At 44.4% G+C, this 22,184-nt stretch overlaps 1 protein-coding gene and 1 non-coding gene across 2 annotated transcripts in view; one reads left to right on the forward strand and one right to left on the reverse strand.

The window, feature by feature from the left end:
* The window catches only part of LOC124614112 (protein piccolo-like), a 1,087,733-nt gene that overhangs the window by 387,273 nt on the left and 678,276 nt on the right, over positions 1-22,184 (reverse strand).
* Trnat-agu lies at positions 6,416-6,488 on the forward strand. The gene has a single exon. It is a non-coding gene; the product is annotated as a tRNA-Thr (tRNA).

Below are 22,184 nucleotides of genomic sequence, written 5' to 3' on the forward strand. Positions count from 1 at the left end.
GGTCGTGCGGTAGCGTTCTCGCTTCCCACGCCCGGGTTCCCGGGTTCGATTCCCGGCGGGGTCAGGGATTTTCTCTGCCTCGTGATGGCTGGGTGTTGTGTGCTGTCCTTAGGTTAGTTAGGTTTAAGTAGTTCTAAGTTCTAGGGGACTTATGACCACAGCAGTTGAGTCCCATAGTGCTCAGAGCCATTTGAACCAAGCCAACGAACAGCTCGCGATGCGCCTTTAGTGAGAGATAGAGGAAAACGAGCAAGGAATTCAGTCTTCTACAGACATAAAACGTATCATAGCTCTTCCTATTGTACTACTGTACTATCTTCGCGAAGTTTCCAGTAAATCCGGTCTGAACGAGGGAACAACCTAAAGTGTGGGAGGCTAAAGGAAACTTTTCTGACTTTGCGGAATTTACAGCCTTGGTGGTGTTTGTTTTATGTACAAAATGGTTCAAATAGCTCTAAGCACTATGGGACTTAACATCTGAGGTCATCAGTCCCCTAGACTTTGAACTACTTAAACCTAACTACCCTGGATTCGGACCTGCGGCCGTAGCAACTGCGCGGTTCCGGACTGAAGCGCCTAGAACCGCTCGACCACAGCGGCCGAGCTTTTATGTACATTAGGCCCTATGTCTAACGTTTCGTTTCCTAATGCTGGAGAAATCCACAGAGGCTATAACTACGTCGTTGGTTGATAACCGATCATGAGTAAACTGTTCTTTCATGATTGTAATTTACTCTAACGTTCCCAATGCAACTGCTATGCGAAAAAATTCCACAGCGAATTTTTGCGTATTTTTCAAGTCGTGATGCTTAATGAAAAAGTTGTCCACGGCATATATCTACATTTTAAGTAAAATTTCCTGAATCTGGTTCAGTCAGTGTTTTATACGGCCCCAGAAATAAACTACGCTATTACGCTACCTGCAACGTTTCACCGGGGAGAGCGGCGCAGGATTTGCACAGCGAACGAGACGATCGCGGCCGTTCCACGTTTGTTACGTTTCGATGACTCTGGGGGCCAGGTCATGTTCGTCTTGCTCCTGCGCACCATCCTGCCGACTCGTAAGGTGCACTGGCTTCCTGAATTTTCCTGCCGTCCACAGGAAAGACAATAATTAAGTGCCCACTGGCTCAAACAGGATAACTGGCTCCCAACATAAACTCCGAGTCCCCGATATCCGCCCGCCCCCCCCCCCCCCCTCCGCCCCCCTCCACCCTGCTGACAACTTCCCATTTTCTGTTCAGTTCTCATCACTGCTTAGGCTGAAGATGTTGAGATCAAAAAATTAAGTAAAACGTACATACTTAAATCATTATTTTTTATGATACACTTCAAAACATGAAAAACGCAGGCTACAAAGTCGCTCTGCTTGCTATGAACCCTGACAAACAAAACAACAGCCGCAAAATACATTGATGAGCCTAAACATTGCCATCACCGCCGACCGAGAGTGCCGCCTGATGGCGTTGCGGGCACCTGACGGCCTAAGGTAAGTATGAAAGTGGAGCACATATGAATGGGGGTATGTCCTTCCAACTCCATGTTAACCAGTTATCCTCCAGGTGGACCGTTTGGCTCCTCACGATACACCCCTCCAAAGCAAAGGCAATAATTACAAGACTAACCACCCGAACTCTTCGTTCCATGATTTTATCTAACCATGTACAACCGGCCTATCCAGTTACCTAATGCACTAAAATATATAGGACTAACGCTCCACGAACAACGAATGCTCACCGACTAACAGTCCAGCAGGAACTCCACAATAGGCTAAAACTAATAAACGGCCGAACATAAGAATTACACCTTCCCATTGTACTCCACACCTACAAAACATTGATCCAGCCTAGGCTCTGCTACGGCAAATAACGCCAATTTTTCCCCTCTGATCAGTAATCCTGATACAGTGCCACGCCTAACCACATCCCAACATCCCTACGTCTACACATGCTTCATATCCTGTCCCAACGCAACTTCCGCCAATGCCCTCTCTCCGTCAATGAATTCTGTCAATGAATCCTGTCAACTATTATAAGTAATCCGCACTTGTTCTATTCAACATCAGGATTCCCCCTTGCCTATTCCCCTGTCCACTTGATACTAAGGCCCTGCCCGCACATTAAACTCCTCCTCACTTATTGTCTTCCCACTACGCACTCTTCCGCGAAACTTGCGGGACTAGCGCTCCTGAACGAAAGCATACTGCGGAAATAAGGCGGAAGTTAACCTGTGAAGAAGGGTCATGAGTGGTGCTTGGATAGCTCAGCTGTTAGTGCATGAAAGAAATTTTCATTCTGCAGCGCAGTGTGCACTGATATGAAACTTCCTGGCAGATTAAAACTGTGTACTGGACCGAGGCTCCCACTGAGGACCTTAGCCTTTCGCGGACATGTGCTCTACCATCTGATCTACCCAAGTCGATTCACGACGCGTCGTGATAGCTTTACTTCCGCCAGTAGCTCGTCTCCTACCTTCCACACTTCTTCCGCGAAACGTGCGGGACTAGGTCTCCTGGACGAAAGCATACTGCGGAAATACGGCGGAAGTTAAGCTGTGAAGACGGGTCATGAGTGGCAGTTGGATAGCTCAGCTGTTAGCGCACTTGCCCGCCAAAGGCGAACTCCCGAGTTCGAGTCTCGGATCGGCACACAATTTTAATCTGCCAGCAAGTTACTTACCTTGATCTCCACAGATAATACCGAGTCCACATATGTATTAATAACCACACCCGACAACCCAAAAGAACAACGCCCCCCTCCCCCTGAAAAATCCCACTTTTTCTCATTTTTAGTGAAAGTGCACGGTTCCGCTTTAAAAGAAATATATATTTTCTGCAGCATGTTTTAAGTATGTATGTTTTAAAATTTATTTATTATATTTATCGATAATAATCAAAAACAAAGAATTTTGATATTATGAAAACATCAAACAAATTAATCTTTTTATAACTTTTAAAAAACTTTTCATCATTTCATTATTCTTGTTTCGTCATTATGTATATTTTGAAGGTTTTGGCTGGAAAACGGAATGTTGCACAGCTGGCACCACATCCTCCGCCCATAGGGCACGAGGGGATATAATAATAATAATAATAATAATACGAAATGGAGAATCGTTGTAGCAGAGATACCGACCGCGAGTGGGGAAATCCACTAACAGAAGCCGCTTCGACGAAGTCCGGTGCCTGGGAACGAGTCTCTCTGGAACGGTGAAGCCTGTCGTCTGTTCACGTGCCTCTGCTGTAAGCACTTATGAAAAGTGACCGAAGGACGAATGTACGACGTTGACCTAGTACAGCCAACAAAATGTATACTTCGATGACTGTAGCGTAAATTTGAAAGAGGGTATGTGAAGCGTCGCCTGGAAAACTGTGACAGCACCAGCGGACGATCTGTCTCGACTTCGTGCGGTAAGATTACGAGGAAGAATATTAACTGTGCCTTCCCTGTTGGATGTTCATAGGACGGTCAGTACGTGTTCATTTCACGAAAGAGGGCGTACTTCTTGCTTAACTATGCGATGCCTTGGAAACTGGGTTCTCTGGTGTGGGTAAGCCTGAGCAGAATGTTCGCGACGGACCTCCTTAAGAGAACCCTGGTGTGGGAGGAGAGAGAGCTGGCGCGGGATGACAGGCCAGGCCCCCTCCAGCATGGATCATAGAGCGGCATCGCGTTCATTAGGGCGGCAGCCCCCGGCAAATAAACAGCGGCGTGGCGCTTCATTACTCGCGCACAATCCCCTCACTGGCCGTGCCTCGTGGACAGCGGCGACGCAATTACTGCCGTGGGGTGAGGGCGGGGACTGGGGGGGGGGGGGGGGGGGGGGGGGCTGGCTGGCAGGGGGGCGCGGCTCCATGGAAATTCATTATCGCCGCTGCTCTCCGCTCGCAACTCAAACAGGTTCATTACGCCGCGCTGCGCACCTGACTGACGAGACAAATCGCTGACGAGAGCCACCGGCTGTCGCAATGGCCGTGTATTGTTGCAAGTATCGTCGCCGAGGACAAACAGGCGCTGATGGCGCAGCAGAAAATGGCGCTGTGATTACCAATGGACGCCCGAACGAAACTCCACCGTGGCTGTAACAGTTACGTGCAGCAGAGAAATCGTTACTAGCACTTGTTATTTAATGCAGACGGTTCGTATTAACTTACAGTTAACAGTTTTACGGCAGCCTATAGTTTGTGCTTGTACAGAAAATGCGCAACCTACAAGACAGTAGGCGAGGGGTACTGGAATGTTGAAGGTTTACTACTGGCCTCGACAAATCGACATCATCTCATCTTCTCCCAGTTTTATCAGTTAGTGATAATTTTAAACATTAGCAAAAATTACGAAAAATTATTAGACATATCTATTTTATTCTAGAATATGATGGAGTGTTTTCCAAAAGAAAATTCTTGCTAGTCATTGTGAAAATTAAATAAATAAATAAAAACTAGCGTTACAAAAAATATCCAAGAATTTTCATTTAGCTTTAGCCTGTGGGGAAAAAAGAAACTTATTTCGACGGAAAAAATATAAGAATGATCTCAAAGTTTATAGATGCTTGTGATACATATTTTATCCTGAAAACATGAAAGTAATCCAAATAAAATACCATGAGAGGTCTGAAACTGTTTCGCCTGTGCAGTATATATATATATATATATATATATATATATATATATATATATATATATATATATAGGGTGATCAAAAAGAACTTAATAAACGACGGAATAATTTAGATAGAGAGGTAAAAATTGATACACATGCTTGTAATGACATGGGGTTTCACTAGGGGAAAAAGAGAGAGAGAGAGAGAGAAGATGAAGAAGAAAAAGTTCACAAAATGTCCGACAGATGGCGCTGAACAACAAAACGTCAGTGACTGCGCATGACAATCGTGTATAAAAGGAGCTGTAATGAGAATCAGATGCGCCAGCAGTCGAAGCATGTTGACGTTACGTGAAAAGACGCTTTTAGTGAAGCTGTATTATAAGAATGGGGAATGTACTAGTTCAGCGTTACGATCCTATCGCCACAGGAAGGGGACTCGAACGGGTAAAGGTCCGTTGACAAATGCAGCTGTGGCGAGAATGATTTCGAAGTTCGAAGCCACGGGTTGTTTAGACGATAGACCTCGTAGTGGCCGACCGAGCACAAGGCGTAATGTTGCTGAGAGAGTTCAAGAAGAATTGGAGACTGTAGCGGGTTCGCATATGCACGGGGAAGTCAGCGTTCGTGCAGTCGCACGTCGCACCAGCATCCCATACACTACTGTTTGGTTGGCACTTAGGCGCACCCTCCGATGCTATCCGTACAAAATCCATCGGCATCATGAACTGTTACCTGGCAATTTAGTGAAGCGGAGGGCATTTGCGGTGTGGGCGTTTCAAAAGATGGCGGAAGATGACGATTGTTTGAGTAACGTGTTGTGGACCGACGAAGCTCATTTCACGCTCCGAGAGTCTGTCAACGCCCACAACTGCAGAATTTGGGCTACCGGAAATCCTAGAACTGACGTGGAAACTCCATTGCACGACGAGAAAGTCACGGTATGGGTTGGATTTACCGCATCTACCATTATCGGGCCTTTTTTCTTCGAGGAAATGCGTGATTCTGGTTTTGTAGCTGCTACCGTGACGGGTGAGAAGTACGCCGATATGTTACAGAATCGCATCATCCCCAGCCTGGCTGATAAACACCTGCTGGAACGTATGATGTTTATGCAGGATGGCGCTCCACCCCATATTGCTAGACGCATGAAAGATGTCTTGCGCGCGTCGTTTGGTGATGATCGTGTGCTCACCCGCCACTTTCGTCATGCTTGGCCTCCAGGTCCCCAGACCTCAGTCCGTGCGATTAATGGCTTTGGGGTTACCTGAAGTCGCAAGTGTATCGTGATCGACAGACATCCCTAGGGATGCTGAAAGACGACATCCGACGCCAATGCCTCACCATAACTCCGGACATGCTTTACAGTGCTGTTCACAACATTATTCCTCGACAACAGCTATTGTTGAGGAATGATGGTGGACATATTGAGCATTTCCTGTAAAGAACATCGCCTTTGCTTTGTCTTACTTTGTTACGCTCATTATTGCTATTCTTATCAGATAAAGCGCCATCTGTCGGACATTTTTTGAACTTTTGTATTTTTTTGGTTCTAATAAAACCCCATGTCATTCCAAGCATGTACGTCAATTTGTACCTCTCTATCTACATTATTCCGTGATTTATTCAGTTTTCAAATTTATACTGACTTTTTGATCTCCCGGTATATAAAAATCAAGGCCAGGACACAGATGCAAACCAGGAGTAATGAGAATAATGGGCAACGGGCACTACATCCATACTGAGTGGTTAAGTTGAGCATTTGGGTAAGACGGGAGGGGTGCTAGGGTAGCAGATGCGGTTGCAATGACCACTGTGTCCGGATGGCTCAGTGCTCAGAGCATCTGCCTAGTAAGCAGCAGACCAGGGTTCGAATCCCGGTCCGGCACAAATTTTCAACTTCCCCCATAGATTTAAACCAATGTCCACTCACAGCCAATGCCTGCAATTCTTTTGCGTCTCAAAGTACATTATTTCGTATGGTTTCATGAAACCCATATTTAGGCGCTGCAGTCATGGACTGTGCGGCTGGTCCCGGCGGAGGTTCGGGTCCTCCCTTGGGCATGGGCATGTGTGTTTGTCCTTAGGATAATTTAGGTTAAGTAGTGTGTAAGCTTAGGGACTGATGACCTTAGCAATTAAGTCCCATACGATTTCACACACATTTGAACATTTTTTAAACCCATATTTTATCGATATATAATACAAGAACACTGTTTTCAGCACGCAATAAGAGCATAGTACACAAGAACTTCGCTCTTGTTACTGTAGTGTCTCTGTATTCCATTAAATAGTTGCGTCCACGGAGATCGTCCTGTATTTTTCTACCCGTCGGATACTCTCCCCTGACGAAGTAACCAAGTTCAGTGCCATACTTGACTGTTTTGTTAAAATCGTGAAATTCCGTAGTTTTCGTTTTAGTTTATACCCTTTTCTTGGAAAATCAACACACGTGCTCACAACTGGAAATTATAAAGACTTCACTGCAGCGTTAATACGGAGTACTGTCAATTTGGAAATACCGCAAGCTTTTCCTGTCGGGTTATGAGTTTGCGCAAAATTTATATTAGCCCTTGCTACTTTACAGTTGGACAGATCAGTAAACACAACTTCAGTACGTTCTATAGAACAATCTTAGTTTGTTTTCGAATGTCTTGTTGTCCTTTACGCACACCGACTGGTTGAGATCCTTGTTCCTGCATTACGCTAACTATGAAAAGTGAAATGCACCTTTCTACGGAAGACTGCAAGCACAGATGAACACACAAAATCGGACGGGAAGACCGAAAATACAGCTAGCGCTGACCTTCATCGCTGCTGCAATGTATATGTGGCAACAAAGCTGTGAAGCGTACAAAAAGATAGAGAGAGAGAAAAAGGGGGTGAGATGAGCCAACCGTTATCTGGTGTCGGCTTTCGTCGTATCGTAATCATGTGTACAAACAGAACACTAAAGAAATGTTTTCCGCTTCTACTTTTTTTAGTGCATGTTGTGGAGACATACAGAATGTGGCGTATCCCGAAGTTTAACTTACACTGAATGGTAACTGTTTGACTGTGAGCTGCTAAAGCCAACACATGTGGTCTCATGATCGTTTTTATTGAGACTAATCTACATCGGTAATTGGTTTGACCTCTGGTTCAAATGGCTCTGAGCACTATGGGACTCAACTGCTGAGGTCATTAGTCCCCTAGAAGTTAGAACTAGTTAAACCTAACTAACCTAAGGACATCACACACATCCATGCCCGAGGCAGGATTCGAACCTGCGACCGTAGCGGTCTTGCGGTTCCAGACTGCAGCGCCTTTAACCGCACGGCCACTTCGGCCGGCGGTTTGACCTCTGAAATGAAACGTGTGAGCGCTATCCACTCTTCACCAAAACAAACAACTTTGCATCTTGTACGGCATTCCGTTAGTAATGTGGCCACTGCGCACAAAGGAAAACACCACCACTTTGAAACAACACCGTAATGTATTCCTGATAATATTGTTAAATACGGGTCGCCTGATTATGACAAAAGTCGTAGGAAATAAGGTTCATAAATAAAAGTCGATATCGAAATTACATCATCTAATCAAAGTCAAAATTAACATGGAGTGACTCACGAAAACCAAAGTCACAGGGAATTGACATGAAAAGTTTGAAGCTAATAATGTGGGACTTTGATTGACATTGGAAGAAGAATGAAAGAAGATTTCCTCAACTGTGCCACTCACATTTTCAAGTAAACACGAGGAAAACCGCACTTAACTCCGCATACAAGGCGCAAAAATAATTACGAGTAGATAAATGCATACTGCTCACAGTGTGAAATCTGACATAAAACCAACGCCTCGTGCTATTGCAAAGAGGGAGACGTAATCTTCAAAGTGCACTGTCGGCACGAGACGAAGGCCTGGAAGCGACAAAGGGCGACTTCCACGTAACGAATGTTAAGAATTCAAAGTTCTCTATTTTCAGCCCAAACTCTTTTGGAGGGCGACATCAGTGCTTAAGCCAATGTGACGAACGTAAATGTGCCTCAAAGCATGAAAACAGATGGGAGGCAGCAAAAGTTTCCCTGACATGGCGTAAAAACGCGCAAAAGCAAATTACTACTAGGTTGACACCGAGTTTAAGCGATCTGAAGTGGAATGATCACATAAAACAAATAGTGGGAAAAGCAGGCGCCAGGTTGAGATTCATAGGAAGAATTCTAAGAAAATGTGACTCATCGACGAAAGAAGTAGCTTACAAAACGCTTGTTCGTCCGATTCTTGAGTATTGCTCATCAGTATGGGACCCTTACCAGGTTGGATTAATAGAAGAGATAGACATGATCCAGCGAAAAGCAGCGCGATTCGTCATGGGGACATTTAGTCAGCGCGAGAGCGTTACGGAGATGCTGAACAAGCTCCAGTGGCGGACACTTCAAGAAAGGCGTTACGCAATACGGAGAGGTTTATTATCGAAATTACGAGAGAGCACATTCCGGGAAGAGATGGGCAACATATTACTACCGCCCACATATATCTCGCGTAATGATCACAACGAAAAGATCCGAGAAATTAGAGCAAATACGGAGACTTACAAGCAGTCGTTCTTCCCACGCACAATTCGTGAATGGAACAGGGAAGGGGGGATCAGATAGTGGTACAATAAGAACCCTCCGCCACACACCGTAAGGTGGCTCGCGGAGTATAGATGTAGATGTAGATGTAGATCTTTCACTATTCGAGGAACTAGCACTTTAACACACAGGATTGGCCGAGCATAAAAAAATTTGAGATGGAGCAAAATTTCTCACATTTCGTGGGAATGGAAAGGCAGGATTCTTGTTGACACCCATGCTGAAAAGATACTTGCCACATCTCAAGTGCTCGCTACGGCAGCGTTGCGACCGCCCATCATGCACTAACTCCCGGAAACCGCAACTTCAGAATGAGCCGAGCAGGCCGTGAGAACCGCACCAGAACCGCCACCCAACTTGAGCAAATCCTTCTTGTTGCATCTCCACAGCAGACGCGGGATGTCCCAAAAATCGCAGTTTTGCGTGAGAACCTTTCAGCTACCATCCAATAATAAGTACTGCCCACTGTGTATGTGAAATACAATGTAACTGAACTGATACAGGATCGAGAAGTGATCTGTATCAGTCACGTCACATTTTTATGGTGCGTATTTTACTAGTACTAGATTTCGATACCTGCAATTTTGATGACATCATGTGCAACGTAGATAAGTGTCACCAGCGGCTTCAACAGTTATGTATATCCTGTACAAAAATAGCGATGGATTTTCAATTCAGATTGTCAGCTATGAGTTTGGTATAAAAGCAACTCTTTCAAGCTCCATTCCATCCCTGCTCTTAGGGAAACAAAATTTAGTTTAAACATTTAAAGCTAACAGGCGTGATTCAAAATTCACATTGCAAAGGAAAATTAATTACACATGATAGGTTCTGATTGTGAATTGCATCACAGGAAACAGAATAACTAGTGCTTTCTTTATACTACGAAGTTCCATTATTATTATTATTCCTGTCACCATAAATTTACTGCATTTCTGAGGTAATGTTTATATTCCCTTTTGAAATATAAGTGGCAGTCAAATGAAAAGCCGGCCGGGATGGCCGAGCGGTTGGTTCTACGCGCTACAGTCTGGAACCGCGCGACCGCTGCGGTCGCAGGTTCGAATCCTGCCTCGGGCATGTATGTGTGTTATGTCCTTAGGTTAGTTAGGTTTAAGTAGTTCTAAGTTCTAGGGGACTGATGACCTTAGAAGTTAAGTCCCATAGTGCTCAGAGCCATTAGAACCATTTTCAAAGGAAAACCGAACACTCGCCACTACAAGACCATGGAATAGTTCCATTGAAAAGGAATCACAGAACTGGTTAAGACATTTATCCCATTGGGCGTTTTGAGTTCATGGCGGGTCGTCGTTTTAGCAAAGTGTCATCACAGCTCAGAGAACTGATTGCGGTTCCACGCTCAAGAAACTCTACGAGCAGAGGGTCCGTGCAATAGAAGGAGGTCACCATGAGCTTACCGGAACTTGTGTGAACAGCTTCAGATTTCCTTGGCGGGGTAGATGTTTCCACTGCTGGCTTTGACGTTTGCTGTCGAAATGCCGTCGGACGGAATCATCTGTTGCACGATAATGCCCAACCCCATACTGCCAGTCAGACGAAGGCTCCGTTCCAGTAATTTCGGTGGGAAACTCGGCAACATCCTCCGTTTAGACCGGATCTATCACTATGTGATTTTCACATATTTGGCAACACGAATATAAAGATAGGCGTGGACGTCGTCTTCAGTCGGACAAGTAAGTGCAAGAATGGGTGGGTTGTGGATCCGACAGCGACCGACCGCGTTCTACGTAATAGGAATTGATCGTCTCGTCTCCCTCTCGTATGGATGTCTTTTGAATGGAACCATTCCATTCCAGGGTCCCGTGTGGCAGATGTTAGGTTTTCATTTGACTGCTTCCCTTATAAAAACTGAATGCTGGTAACATATGATCAAAAAATATTTTAAGCTGCAGGATCAGGTGAATACGTCGGTAGTATTTCCCTAACGTGAGAAGCCATAAACTTATTAATAAAGGTAACTTCCATAGTACTTTAAAACAACTTGCTTAAAACACGAGAATAATTAGCATAAGGTCCCTAGAAGGCTCCCTAAGAAAGTAAATCAATGTTAAAATTTCTTGCCAGTCCACAATGAGGCCATTAAACATTGAACACTTCCTCGAAATGGGCGAGAACTGGGGAAAAACCGTCATTCGCCTGGAGTGATTTGGGCAAAGAACGACAAACATGACAAGAACTGAACCTCGTCCCTCCCTCATACTGACCCGCTCGCCATAACCTCAGCGCCATCTGGTTCATTTCCAGTTTACAAGTTTATGTAGGGAGGTAGCAGAGCAAGCAATAAACCACATTAATCATAGTAATGGAAGCAGCGTTTGGGTAACGTATTTGCCTACTGCAAAGTAAAGAGCGTTTCATTCAGATTGATCTTGACGCTCGCCTAGGTTTGTGCAGAAACCAACTGGGAACGTCAGTCAGGATCCCTTGCAAGGCATCTTTCCTTTATTAATTATGTAATCGTCTGAAACAAAGACCGAAAAACGGAACATAAAATTTCGAAAACGTCACAGATTAAATTAAAAATTACTTCTTGCGTACGACGAATAGTACACTAAATAGAGTGAACTTAAATAGCAGACAACTGCTTGTTAGTTTAGAGAGTTTGATATTGAGTGGTTGGAAATTAAGCAATAATCCGTAAGCTACGGATACAAATGAACAAAACTGGCAAAAGGCAAAAACTGGAATTAATTTTACAAAACCGATTTCACACAATTTAATGAATTTATTATTATCTTTAAACCCTCGCACATTCCGCTAATCGGAGTGAGAATTCGAATCAAGAACAGCTGCCAACATGAGTTACGTAGAAGTAAATATCCTCGGAGTAGTGAAGCATCTGAAAAAACTTAATAAAAGCAAGTCTTCTGGTCCATACTGTATACCAATTAGGTTGCTTTCAGAGCATGCTGATGAATTAGCTCCATACTTAACAATCATATACAATCGTTCGCTCGACGAAAGATCCGTATACAACTGGAAAGTTGCACAGGTCATACCAATATTCAAGACAGGTAGTAGGAGTAATCCACTTAATAACAGGCCCATATTATTTACGTCGATATGCAGCAGGATTCTGGAACATATATTGTGTTCGAAGAAACCGGTCTATTGAGACACAGTCAACATGGGTTTAGAAAACACCGTTCTTGTGAATCACAACTGGCTCTTTATTCGCATGAAGTGTTGATTGCTATTGACAATGGCTTTCAGATAGATTCCGTATTTCTGGATTTGCTGCTTGTAGTGAAATTGCGTGCTTATGGAATATCACTTCAGTTATGTGACTGGGTTTGTGATTTCCCGTCAGCGAGGTCACAGCTCGTAGTAATTGACGGAAAGTCATCGAGTAAAACAGAAATGATTTCCGGCGTTCCCCATAGTAGTTTATAGGCCCTTTGCTATTCCTTACCTATAAAAACGATTTGGGAGACAATCTTAGCAGCCGTCTAAGGTTGTTTGGAGATGACGCTGTCGTTTATCGAGTAATATAGTCATCACAAGATCAAAACAAATTGCAAAACGATTTAGAAAAGATATCTAAATGGTGCGAAAATTGGCAGTTGACCCAAAGTAACGAAAAGTGTGAGGTCATCCACATGAGTGCTGAAACGAATTCGTTAAACTTCGGTTACACGATAAATCAGTCTAATCTAAAAGCCGCAAATTCAACTAAATACCAAGGAATTACAATTACGAACAACTTAAATTGGAAGGAACACACAGAAAATGTTGTGGGCAAGGCTAAGTAAAGACAGCGTTTTATTGGCAGGACACTTAGAAAATGTAACAGATCTACTAAGGAGACTGCCTACACTATGCTTGTCCGTTCTCTTTTAGAATACTGCTGCGCGGTGTGGGATCCTTACCAGACAGGACTGACGGAGTACATCGAAAAAAGTTCAAAGAAAGGCAGCTCCTTTTGTATTATCGCGAAATATGGGCGAGAGTGTCACAGAAATGATACAGGATTTGGGCTGGAAATCATTAAAAGAAAGGCGTTTTTTGGTGCGAGGGAATCTTCTCACGAAATTCCAATCACCAACTTTCTCCTCCGAAAGTGAAAATATTTTGTTGACACCTACCTACATAGGGAGAAACGATCGCCACGATAAAATAAGGGAAATCAGAGCTCGAACGGAAAGATATAGGTGTTCGTTCTTTCCGCGCGCTATACGAGATTGGAATAATAGAGAACTGTGAAGGTGGTTCGATGAACTCTCTGCCAGGCACTTAAATGTGATTTGTAGAGTATCCATGCAGATGTAGATGTAGAAATAACCAAGATCCAAAACCTCGTGTAGGCGATATTCTTCTTCGTTGCAATCTGTACACACTAACACAAATTAAAGACGCTCTCTCTGTCGTAATTCGGAGAGAGAAATCTAGAACGCAATTACAGCCATGTCTATTTTAATATGTTAGGGTGTGAAACCCGCCCTATCGCACAATACATAGGTTGTCGTGTTGTAGTGTATGTTACAAAGTAATATATGTTGCAATGATTTTGCACACGACGATTTAAAACGTAGTGCCTGTCTCACGCGACTAAAAGTAGAGAATCGTGAAATGCAACGAGAAATACTTTTCGGTACACGCTCTACCCTCTCTGTGTTTTGAAAGAAAAAAATCTGGCCATGTACGAGTAGGATTCGCGCACAGGGTTCCGCACGCACTTAATTATGTTTATGCTGGGTGGGCAAATAAAACTGGCCCGAATGAGTGGATACGACAGCACGTGAAAGTATGCATATAACCACACCCCGCGACGCGCACACTACGTGTACGACCGCCACGTGATCCACTCCGGTTCAGAGCGTAGTGCGGTCTGTGTCAGTGTGAGAGTAGTAGTACAGAAGGGACGATGGTACTCAAAAGCGGTTGGAAGCGAGTGTTCGTTGTGGAAAAAGGCGTGACAACGAAGTCGTGGAAACCGAGTGATCAGTTATTTGCTGAAAAATGTAATTGTGTCAAAGGGGCAGCAAAAATTGTCATGCGACGCTTAGTCCGAAAATGGCATCAGACAGGATCAGTTTTGAACAAGTCGAAAAACATTCCGAAATGTGCCTGCACATAAGGAATTGTGGCTGCAGTTTACCAAAAATTACTTCAGAGTCCTACCAAATCAACCCGACGCCTGTCGCAAGAGACCAGCATATCATATCGATCATGCGGACGTCTGTCGTTCGTGCATTAAAACCAGCAGATGCTCCTCAGCGCCTCCAGTTTTGTGAGTGGTTGTTCACTGAGAAAACAATGAATGGCTTGGACATTGATCTGTTCTTTATGTCTGATGAAGCTTGGTTTCACCTGAATGGCTGTGTCAGTTCAGAGAATCACAAGTTCTGGGAGCATAGAGTCCGCCTAACATCCACGAAGCACCATTGCATGGTCAGAAGATTGAGGTCAGATGTGCAAAGGCTGCACGCCGCACTACTGGTCCTATCTTCTTTCATCAGACGCTGACTTCGGCGTGTTTTGTGGCAGCATTAACCGAGGAGGAAAAGACTTACCGTTATTTTCCAACAGCATGGAGCTATTGCCCGTACAGCGGGCCGAACCTTGGAGCGCATTTACACAGTCTCTACGGCCGACATAGGGTTAGCAAAGGTCAGTCTGGTCGCAGTCCTAGATGGCCACGCAGGTCATCTGATCTGTCAGCGTGTCATTGTCTGGGGAGCCATCAAGTCTAAGGCGTATCGCCAACGACCGGCATTGTTTTCAAGAACACCAGCGGAACATTTCGGGTAAGATTGCAGCAATTCCAGCAATCCAGCTTCGATCCGCCTCCAGCAACTTGCTGGCCAGGTCATTTTCAACATCTGCTGTAGTCAGGTTAGTACTGTATTTCCTTTCTTCTGCTGTGCTTCATTGCACCCTGGAACCCCATTCTCCAGGCCACCTATTTGCCCCACACCGTGTACATAGTTTATCCATCCTGGGAATCGCGAATCTCAACGATTTTTGCCTATTATCGATATCGATACTGGGAAGACATTGCTCCCGGGAATTCCAAGGCCGTATCAAAAACTCTACAGTAGTTCCTCGGACTAGCGTGGACATGAAAAAAAGAAGCGTGCAGGGAATTCCCGTTAATATTTGTAGGGAGAAAAGACTTAATAAAACATTTTTATTTACTTTCTAAAACATGACTTCAACTGACATTTTGTTTCCATGCAGTAATATTACTCTATTATGCATTTGAGGGATGATGAATGCAATGTTCAAATGGCAAAAAGATTTTTTTATATGATACAATGTAGCAAGATATAGAATTTTTATTTTATTTATACTGTGAAACCCTGCCAAATTTCATGATTCTAGGTCAACGGGAAGCACCCCAAAGGTTTTGATAAGTGAATTTTGAGTACCAAAGTATGTGGCGTAAATGGCCTATATTTTCACTGAACTGATTTGGAAATTTAAAATGTTTACACCGCCAATGGACCGTATGGACCATATGTGACATAAATTTTTAGCGTGATACGTCAACTTGTTCCCGAGAAAAAGGCTTCTCTTATGAGTCAGATAGACGGACAACAAGCTATCCTGTAACGGTTTCGTCTGTACAGATTGAGGCTCGGAACCGTAAAAAATAGTAAATTTTAAAGTCATTTAATTAGCTCAGTCCCGTCAGTTTCATTGAAACTAAGCAACAATGCTGATGTGTGCAACAGAAGCAAAGCACGTGGTGTTAATCACGGGATCTCGGGTTCGATTCCCGGCCGGGTTCGGGATTTTCTCTGCCCGGGGACTGGGTGTATGTGTTGTCCTCATCATTTCATCATCACCACCATCATTTATCAGAGTGACTAGAATGGATTGTGAAAAGAAAATGGACTGTGTAAAAATTGGGAGTTTGTACGGGCGCTGATGACAGCGAAGTTGAGCGCCCCACAAACCAATCATCATCATAATCATCATCACCACCACCACCACCACCACCACGTGGTGTTAATGAGAGGTGCACATAAACTACGACGAGTCTCGCAACTCCAAATTGAATCCGATGTGCTTAATTAGGCAAAAACTCGCGGTCTAGAATCTAGATAAACCAGATACAACAATTTGCAAATGGAAGGAAGGAGCTTGCACGATGTACAGCGGGCAAACAAACAGCCACGAAGCGTGTGCCTTATGAAGCGGCCGCGAGTTGTGGTGGCTGCGCTGTGTGCAGTTAATCTGGCAGAGAGCCGGCGTCTGCCGCTGTTTGCCGCAGGTACACATCGCAGGTAGGTGGCGGGAGCCCGGCGTGTTGCAGCCGCAGCGCCTGAATGGAGAGCAGCTGCAGCCAGCCACTCTACTGTTTATTACGCTGAGAGCGTGGGCGGCGCGCACCGCAGACCGCGTCTGCCTCTCTCATCTGCTCTCCACTTTACTTCCGACTAGCCTCGCCGTCTCCTCCATCCCCATACGACTTCACCGTTATTTCTGGAAAATAATTTCTTCTACAAAAGGACGAAGATCTCCGTTTTGCGCCTCTTCGACAGCGAAGTCATTAAAGACGGAGCAAAACCTCAGTTAATGGTGGGTGCCTACAGAAACAGGCGCGTGTTCTTTTCTACGAAACCGTACTTCCTTTTGTTTGATAGTTTAAAAAAAAAATACAAAAATTGATGGATTTTTGTCGGAGACCCTAAGACCGATTGATCTTGTGTCTATTCATCAGGCAGCTGAAGGTTGTGTAGGGCAAGATAAGCCACCTGCTGAAAAGAACAAGATCAAATCGGTCTTCGGGCCTACTACGAAAATCCGTCAGTTACAGAGGCCAGTTAAAGACGTAGCAGTTCTGAGAACACCTGGGGTCTACGAGGTGCATTCAAGTTCTAAGGCCTCCGATTTCTTTTATCCGGACTGGAAAGAGATTGAAACATGCGCATTGTTTTAAAATGAGGCCGCGTTCATTGTCAATACGTCCCAGAGATGGCAGCACCGTACGGCAGATGGAATTTTACCGCCAGTGGCGAGAATGAGAACTGTTTTAAATACTTAAAATGACGACGTTTTCCTTACTTGAACAGCGTGCAATCATTCGTTTTCTGAATTTGCGTGGTGTGAACCCAATTGAAATTCATCGACAGTTGAAGGAGACATGTGGTGATGGAGTTATGGATGTGTCAAAAGTGCGTTCGTGGGTGCGACAGTTTATTGAAGGCAGAACATCGTGTGACATCAAACCGAAACAACCTCGGGCTCGCACAAGCCGGTCTGACGACATGATCGAGAAAGTGAAGAGAATTGTTTTGGGGGATCGCCGAATGACTGTTGGCATTTCTGTGGGTTCTGTGCACACAATCCTGCATGGCGACCTGAAAATGCGAAAAGTGTCATCCAGGTGGGAGCCACGAATGCTGACGGACGACCACATGGCGGCCCATGTGGCATGTTGCCAAGCAATGTTGACGCGCAACGACAGCATGAATGGGACTTTCTTTTCATCGGTTGTGACAATGGATGAGACGTGGATGCCATTTTTCAATCCAGAAACAAAGAGCCAGTCAGCTCAATGGAAGTACACAGATTCACCGCCACCAAAAAAATTTCGAGTAACCGCCAGTGCTGAAAAAATGATGGTGTCCATGTTCTGGGACAGCGAGGGCGTAATCCTTACCCACTGCGTTCCAAAGGGCACTACGGTAATAGGTGCATCCTACGAAAATGTTTTGAAGAACAAATTCCTTCCTGCATTGCAACAAAAACGTCCGGGAAGGGCTGCGCGTGTGCTGTTTCACCAAGACAACGCACCCGCACATCGAGCTAACGTTACGCAACAGTTTCTTCGTGATAACAACTTTGAAGTGATTCCTCATGCTCCCTACTCACCTGACTTGGTTCCTAGTGACTTTTGTCTTTTTCCAACAATGAAAGACACTCTCCGTGGCCGCACATTCACCAGCCGTGCTGCTATTGCCTCAGCGATTTTCCAGTGGTCAAAACAGACTCCTAAAGGAGCTTTCGCCGCTGCTATGGAATCATGGCGTCAGCATTGTGAAAAATGTGTACGTCTGCAGGGCGATTACGTCGAGAAGTAACGCCAGTTTCATCGATTTCGGGTGAGTAGTTAATTAGAAAAAAAATCGGAGGCCTTAGAACTTGAATGCACCTCGTATAAGATACCTTGCGAGTGTGACCCGCGTTACGTCGAATAAACAATAAGTGGAACAACACAGGACGGATTATGAGAGGTTTTATCGTCTACGTTTACCCCGAGAAATCTGTTTTAGCCTCGTTTCACAGCTACCGCAATTACAAGCGTGGGCGGCTTTTTGTAGACGGCTGAAGAAAAGACGAAGAAACAGGAAGAATGGGATGGGCGAGGACAAGCAGCCACACTTGCATCTACGAACGATTTTTTGCGTTTTTTTAGTTTCAGAAACTATTTTTTAACACTCTCAGCTGGAACTCTATTTCACCGTCGTCAAAACCGTCTGAGGACGGAATTAGCGTATCGAAAAACAACATACGCCGATCGGGTTTTTGCTTCAACGCACTAATTATTTCAGGTTCAACTTGGTCTGGCTTCCTTTTTTCGTTTAAAGTTATGTTGGTTTTTTAAATATTTTAAATTCTTCTCTGAGCGTTTCGCTTATAGTACGATTCTTTATTTCGTCGCTGTCGTTTTCTGAAAGTGCGGAGAGCGGTAGAGTATCGTCTGGAAAGCTGTCTTCAATGGGACGGCGGTTGACAGATTTTTTTTCCTAAAATTTGAGCTGTCTCCTGAATACGTACGTTCTGGGTGTCTGCCTTGCGCTTCTAGAGGATTGTTTTACAGTCCTTTGGTTCCTCTAATTCTTCTGAAATGAGTCACGAATATTCATCCATCTCTTTATGACTCCTTTCCCTAAGAACAAATTATCATTATTAATCGTGACAGGTGTGATAATAACGCGGTTTGTTTTGATTTTAATTAATGACAGACTAGTACTATTGTATGTTGCCTGTTTGACAAAATTAGATAAATTACTAGATAAATTTCGTATCCTATTGATTTGGTTCAAATGGCTCTGAGCACTATGGGACTTAACTTCTGAGGTCATCAGTCCCCTAGAACTTAGACGTACTTAAACCTAACCAACCTAAGGAAATCACACACATCCATGCCCGAGGCAGGATTCGAACCTGCCAATTAGTCGGCGCCAGACTAGCGTGAAATGTCCCACATAATGTACCTCCCGACAACCGTGTACCGGCGCCGTTTGCCCGGCAGCCAGATAAATGTGAAACGACCCATAGCTGAGCATGCTTTAGGGTCAGGAGTTCACTACACTCAGCTGGCGGCTACACGGGTAGCGGAGGCTGTGTGACGTGGGCTGGGCGGTTTTTTAGGTTAGAAGGTCTCGGGAAAGTACGGGGTGAACTGCAATCTCAAAGGGTGCATGGCAAATACAGGACGTGCTTGGATCAAGGAACAGTCGGAATTGTAGTTGTAAATTGTTGTAGTTGTGCTGGGAAAGTCCCTGAGCTACAAGCTCTAATAGAAAGCACAGAAGCTGAAATCGTTATTTACAGAAAGCTGGCTAAAGCCTGAAATAAGTTCTGCAGAAATTTTTACGAAGTCTCAGACGGTGTTCAGGAAAGACAGATTAGGCAGAATTGATGGTGGAGTGTTTGTGTATGTCAGTAGTGGTTTATCTTGTAGTGAAGATGAAGTAGATACTCTCTGTGAATTGGTATGGGCGGAGGTTATACTTAACAGCCGAACTAAGTTAATAATTGGCTCCTTCTACCGACCCCCAGACTCCGACGATATAGTTGCTGAACAGTTCAGAGAAAATTTGAGTCTCGTAACAAATAAATACCCCACTCATACGGTTATAGTTGGCGGGGACTTCAACCTTCCCTCGATATGATGGCAAAAATACTTGTTCGAAATCGGTGGTAGGCAGAAAACATCTTCCGAGATTGTCCTAAATGCTTTCTCCGAAAATTATTTCGAGCAGTTTGTCCACGAACCCACGCAAATTGTAAATGGTTGCGAAAACACACTTTACCTCTTAGCCACAAACAATCCAGAGCTAATAGAGAGCATCATGACTGATACAGGGATTAGTGATCACAAGGTCGTTGTAGCTAGGCTCAATACCGTTTCTTCCAAATCCACCAGAAACAAACGCAAAATAATTCTATTTAAAAAAGCGGATAAAGTGTCACTAGAAGCCTTCCTAAGAGACAATCTCCATTCCTTCCGAACTAACTATGCAAATGTAGACGAGATGTGGCTCAAATTCAAAGATATAGTAGCAACAGCAATTGAGAGATTCATACTTCATAAATTGGTAAGAGATGGAACTGATCCCCCATGGTACACAAAACAGGTCCAAACGCTGTTGCAGAGGCAACGGAAAAAGCATGCGAAGTTCAGAAGAGCGCGAAATCACGAAGATTGGCTAAAATTTACAGACGAGCGAAATTTGGCACGGACTTATGCCTTTAATAGGTTCCACAAGGAAACATTGTCTCGAAATTTGGTGGAAAATCCGAAGAAATTCTGGTCGTACGTAAAGTACACAAGCGGCAAGACGCAGTCCATACCTTTGCTGCGCAGTGCCGATGATACTGTTACCGACGACTGTGCCGCTAAAGCGGAGTTATTGAACGCAGTTTTCCGAAATTCCTTCACCAGGAAAGACGAATGGAATATTCCAGAATTTGAAACACGAACAGCTGCTAGCATGAGTTTCTTAGAAGTAGATACCATAGGGGTTGCGAAGCAACTCAAATCGCTTGATACGGGCAAGTCTTCAGGTCCAGATTGTATACCGATTAGGTTCCTTTCAGATTACGCTGATACAATAGCTCCCTACTTAGCAATCATATACAACCGCTCGCTCACCGATAGATCTGCACTTAGAGATTGCGCAGGTCGCACCAGTGTTTAAGAAGGGTTGTAGGAGTGGTCCATCGAACTACAGACCTATATCATTGACGTCGGTTTGCAGTAGGGTTTTGGAGCATATACTGTATTCAAACATTATGAATCACCTCGAAGGGGACGATCTATTGATACGTAATCAGCATGGTTTCAGAAAACATCGTTCTTGTGCAACGCAGCTGGCTCTTTATTCGCACGGAGTAATGGCCGCTATCGACAGGGGATCTCAGGTTGATTCCGTATTTCTGGATTTCCGGAAAGCTTTTGACAACGTTCCTCACAAGCGACTTCTAATCAAGCTGTGCGCCTATGGGGTATCGTCTCAGTTGTGCGACTGGATTCGTGATTTCCTGTCAGGAAGGTCGCAGTTCGTAGTAATAGATGGCAAATCATCGAGTAAAACTGAAGTGACATCAGGTGTTCCCCAGGGAAGCGTTCTGGGACCTCTTCTGTTGCTGATCTATATAAATGACCAGGGTGACAATCTGAGCACTTCTCTTAGGTTGTTCGCAGATGATGCTGTAATTTACCGTCTAGTAAGGTCATCCGGAGACCAGTATCAGTTGCAAAGCGATTTAGAAAAGATTTCTATATGGTGTGGCAGGTGGCAGTTGACGCTAAATAACGAAAAGTGTGAGGTGATCCACATGAGTTCCAAAAGAAATCCGCTGGAATTCGATTACTCGATAAATAGTACAATTCTCAAGGCTGTCAATTCAACTAAGTACCTGGGTGTTAAAATTACGAACAACTTCAGTTGGAAAGACCACATAGATAATATTGTGGGGAAGGCGAGCCAAAGGTTGCGTTTCATTGGCAGGACACTTAGAAGATGCAACAAGTCCACTAAAGAGACAGCTTACACTACACTCGTTCGTCCTCTGTTAGAATATTGCTGCGCGGTGTGGGATCCTTACCAGGTGGGATTGACGGAGGACATCGAAAGGGTGCAAAAAAGGGCAGCTCGTTTTGTATTATCACGTAATATGGGAGAGAGTGTGGCAGATATGATACGCGAGTTGGGATGGAATTCATTAAAGCAAAGACTTTTTCGTCTCGGCGAGATATATTTACGAAATT

This window comes from Schistocerca americana, chromosome 1, assembly GCF_021461395.2.
Source record: "Schistocerca americana isolate TAMUIC-IGC-003095 chromosome 1, iqSchAmer2.1, whole genome shotgun sequence".
NCBI classification, from domain to species: Eukaryota; Metazoa; Arthropoda; class Insecta; order Orthoptera; family Acrididae; genus Schistocerca; species Schistocerca americana.